The sequence below is a fragment of the Microtus ochrogaster genome, chromosome 8 (assembly GCF_000317375.1).
Source record: "Microtus ochrogaster isolate Prairie Vole_2 chromosome 8, MicOch1.0, whole genome shotgun sequence".
Taxonomy (NCBI): Eukaryota; Metazoa; Chordata; class Mammalia; order Rodentia; family Cricetidae; genus Microtus; species Microtus ochrogaster.
In genome coordinates, this window is record NC_022015.1 from 70004885 (window position 1) to 70010056 (window position 5172).

A 5172-nucleotide genomic window follows, 5' to 3' on the forward strand; every position below is an offset into this window, starting at 1 on the left:
CTGTTTATATCTCTAGTCATCAGCTTCTTTTCCTCCAGGAATCTCAATCCAGCTCTCCCATCAGGGGCCGCTTGTCCTCATCATCCACAAGACCTTCAGTATGTCCACACTGCTCTCCGGGGCCCAGTGTTCCTGCTCATTCGCTGCTCTTGGCACAGCTGTCTCTCCCCTTCTCTTGTTTTCCAGGGTTCCCCTATTTTCCAACCTGCTCCACTCTCTACAAAGCCCTATGCATCACAAGCTACTTCAGCAAAGGACTTTATTATCTCTTGGTGACCTCTGCCCTCATGACCCACCCACCTTTATAGTGATTAGCTGTCTATCAGTTCGCCCATTTTCATTTGTTTTTCTACAAGGGGAGATGGCCCAAGAGTCCTGTGGATTGCCATCACTGGGCATGCATTCTGGCTGGCATCAACTGCTTGACAATTCCTTAAAAAAATGTATATTTAAGCAATTTTCTAAAGGGGAAAAACTTCTTTACCTTCTCACCCTGAGTATTTACATAACTCAGTGACCTTTTGTGAACTATACCATTGTATATGCATTACGTTCCTAGGCAGAAATCAACTTATCCATCTTATTTCATACTCCACTGTGTTCATTTCTGAATATACTTTCTCAGGTATTGACACAGTACTCAAATTTGTCACTTGCAATGGCTCTCTAACATTCTAACACATTAATGTTCTCTGTAGTTTGTTTAACCATTCCCCAGTTGTAGGGCATTTGGGTGTTTTCCAGGATTTCATTATTATGAATAGCGCAGCCACAAACATCTTTTTGCAAATAGTTTGCATTTACTTTTCGGGTACTTCCATGGTATAGATATTCCCAGAAGAGGGATTACTGGGTCAAAGGCCAGGAATGCTTTTATGGCTTTGGTTGTGAGATGCCAGACTGTTCTCTAGAAAGACCGGGTTGATTTGCAAGTCTCCAGTCTCTGTGTTTGTGTTCTGGAGTCCCCTAATGATCCGCCTGGGGCTGTTTCAAATTTTCATGGCCTGCCTGGGACACCCAGCTCTCCTGACCCCCAGAGGTGATCTCACTGAGACCATTACATACATGCCCTGGAGGCTCCCTAACTTCCTTTCATGTCAACGTTTCTGTTTCCAACATTTCTCTTTCCGTCCTGGCTCCCCTCCTGGTCTCTAAGGAACAGGTGTCCAATTTCCTTCCCCAAACCTCCCTGCCTGCACAGCCGACCTCTCTCCTTGCTCTCCCTCAAGCCCCCACATCTCCCTTACTCCACCTCTCAGCATCCGTCTTGCCCTCTCCTGCTGCTCCCTCAGCCTGCAAACATTCTCTTCTCCCATTGTCTAAAAGCAGTGATGCCCCATTTCTCCCTGAGTTTCTTCCAATACCAAGCATCTTTCTGAAAGAATAGTCCACCTGGGTCCTTTTCTAGTTCATACCCAGTCTTTGCTCTCGTGTCCATGACCAGCACGCAGCTAAAGCTGCTGTCTTAAGGCCACCAATCCTTTTCTTAATCACCCAAACAAGTGACCCTTTATCTGTCATCATCCCTACCACCTTGTTGGAGGTGTGTCCTCACTGACACATTCTCCTGCCCAGGTTTCCATAGTAGCACAATCTCCTCGGAGCCCTATCTGTCTCACCCATATCGTATCGCTAAACGAATCTGTTCTTGGACCTTTTGCATTTTAAATGATCTCAGCTTCTCATTGTGTAGCAGCCAGGAGAATTGGGTAGGACAGATTTTATCCCCAGCTGCCTGGTAAAGTATGACTAGTCTCAGCCCTGTCTTATAAATGTATTCCTCCTGCCACAATGATGGGGAAAGCCAGACCACAGCAACCAACACATGACATTTACGTGTGACATCTGGTAAAGCTCACGCTTTGATAGTTGTGAGAAATCAGTTCTTCCTCTCTTTTTGGAGTAATAAGTAATAAAGAACATGGACATAATTGCTATTGATATCATTTACTGCCTTTAAGGACTCTAGATTGAAAAACCACACAAAACACAGAATAGAGTGGACTTGAGGGAACTGACCCAGGCCCAGGCAGAAGGCCCACTTTACTGGGTTTTCTGTTATATGAGTGTTTCTTGTATTATTTAAACCATAGGGTGTTTGGGTTTCTGTTACTTGCAATTGAAACACACAATCCTCATGGTTTTACCTTTATATTCTGCATTCTCTTGCTGTCAAGCACTCTGTAATCATATCTCACATGATTGCATTTGTATAGATGACTCTTTTATATCTCTATCTAACAACTGTCTCCTCGTTCTATAAGTTTGGCACTTCTAGCTTGTGGCCAGATAACTTATGATAATTATGAGACTTAATTCTTAACATGGTTAATGCAAAAATTTTCAACATCACCCAAGTAAAATGAGCTTCACTCCATCACGATAGGTCTGATTATTCAGTTGCCCAAATCTGATGCTCTCCTCATAGCCTTCTCTCGTTCATTGCCTACAGCCATGAACTATCACGACCTCAGTCAGCTGTTGTGGGAAACAGGGATGCTTTCCCTTCCTGTAATATCAACCATCATTTTGGTGTTCCCCTTTTGAGATGAAGTCTCGTGTAGCTTAGCCTAGTCTTGAACTTGGTATGTTTGAAGCTGGCTTTAAACTTCTGATCCTTCTGTCTCCACCTCCCAAGTGCTGGAATTACCATGGCTTTATAATATCATTATTTAGGGGGAACTCTGAGTTATATAGCTATATTTTTGGAGTGTGAGTGTGTGCGTAGGTCAGAGTTAATATCAAATGTCTTTCTCTATCACTCTCTACTTGATTGATTGATTGATTGATTGTCTCTCATCGACCCTGGGGCTCAATGGTTGGACTGACTGGCCAATAAATTCCAATGATCTACTTGTCCCTGCCTTGCCTAGCACCAGTTACAGACATGTGTCACCAAACCTTGCTTTTCTTTTCTTTTTTTTTTTTTTTTGTTTTTTGTTTTTTCAAGACAGGGTTTCTCTGTGGCTTTGGAGCCTGTCCTGGAACTAGCTCTGTAGACCAGGCTGGTCTCGAACTCACAGAGATCCGCCTGCCTCTGCCTCCCGAGTGCTGGGATTAAAGGCGTGCACCACCATCGCCTGGCCAAACCTTTTTTTTCGCATGGGCGTTGGGGATTGAATTCAGATCCTCATGCTTATTCATTGGGCACATTCCTGAGCCCTGTTCCTGACAAGTCTGTGGTTTATTGAGGACAATGGGAAGAAAGCATAGGATTGAGAAGCCCATGGGCCTGGGTTCTAGGCTGGGTCTGCCATTAACTGGCTTCGTGACCTTGAACGAGTCTTTTAACTCCCCTGGAATTTAGTACTTACTTACCAGGGAAATAAGTGAGTTAGGTTGTAGTGTTAACTGAGGTGTGGCCCTCAAAACATTTGCGTTGGATTCACCCTGAGCGGCTTTAAAGATGTCCCTGGCATTATTGAAACAGGATCTTTGGAGCCTGAGGGTCTGCAGCTGAACAAGCTCCCCAGATGACCTTACTCCCAGATTGAAAACCTCCAGAATGTTCCCTTGCCTCTTTCTTTTCTAACGTATGGGGGCTAGTGGGTTAAATAACAGTTTGAGTTAGCTGGAAGAGGCAAGTAGAGTGGATGGGTGAGTAGAGAGAGTGCTTTACCTCAGCAGAATGTCTCTGGAGAACAGAGGCCTTCTCACCATGGCCAAGTGGCTGGGTCACAGCCCTGGGCCAGGGGCAGCCCATGCCCGACTGCTTGCTGCCTCCTCCTGTTCCTCTCCTACCCCCATGGCCTCTCTCTTGGTCTGCTGTTTGCTTTTAATCCCATCTTACCTACCCAGTTCTTTTTTTCCCTCCCTCCTCCTTTCCCTCCCTTTCATTTTCCCGAATCCCATCGCTACTTGGGCAAATACATCATTATAAATACATCCATTTGCGCTTACCTAATATACTTCTCTTCCATGAAGTCTTTCCGGCTCCCTCAATCAGATGTAAACATTTCCTGCTCAGAACTCTCACAGCTCTTTGAATTTCTCTTATGCCATTAATCATATTTTGCCATACAGTATTTCTAGGGCTACTCTATTGTATGCCCCTGAGGAAAAAGACTATTGTCTTCATCTCTGTGCTGCATTCTGTAGGGCCTAGCACGGTGCCCTGCACTTGATGATAATACTTTGCATTCATTTAATGTATATTAATCTGAGAAGTATTTGCATAAACATCAGAACAATGGCACTGAAGAAGTGGTTTCTAAATGGACTGATGAACAAATTCTTCCTTTTTCTGTCCTGTGTCCAGGAGGCAGGATTGTACAGAGGCAAGGACACTGACCTTGGAGTTAACAGGACTGAATTGGAAACCTTGTTCTACTGTGTAAAAGCTGGAGGTATTGGCAAATTGCTTAACTTTTCAGAACCATGATTTATGTACAAGGTTGTCACGGAATACCTTCTTTTCAGGGTTCATGCTATTTAACTGCAATTACTTGTGGAAACACCTGGCACATAGAAGATAATTTTAAAGTACTTGTTAAATAGAATTATTCCCTTCTCCTAAACCTTCGCCTCCATTATGATGTACCTTACAGACAAACACTGGTCTTACTAATTCTTTCTCTCCAGAATTTTCACACTGTGTCTTGGTACATTGGATGAAAAGTGTGTAGAATACATTTTATGGACTCAAAAATAGCCAATGTCACAAGGTGAAACAAATATGAAAAGCATTTGAACTGAAATGAACAAACTGTATTTGTCAGGATTCTTTGTTGCAAGGTCCGTACATCCAATTTAAACAAGCTTCCAAGAAAAAAGGAAAGAATTATTTACCCCCATAATTGGAAAGTACTGGGAAGAGCTGGTTGAAACATTCAGGGTTAAAATACCGAAGTAAAGATGCTTTCTGTTTCTAGCTCTGGGCCTTGCCTCTGTGGCTTTATTCTCAGCTAGTGGGGAAGATGTATGATGGCTTATGAGCCCAAAGTGAAAAGTTCTTTCTGTCTTTGTATGTATGTGCAAATACCATTGACCCTGCTTGGGCACTATGGCTACATTTAAGCTAGTCACTGGGTACAAAGGATACATACAGTACTTTGGTTGCTTCTGCTAGGGCCCTATGCCTGTGCCTACTCTATACAGGCCACTGGGAAAGACATAGTGGTAGACAGCCCTTCAGACTTTAAGCTCCTTAGAACAAGGGAGAAGTGGTTCCTC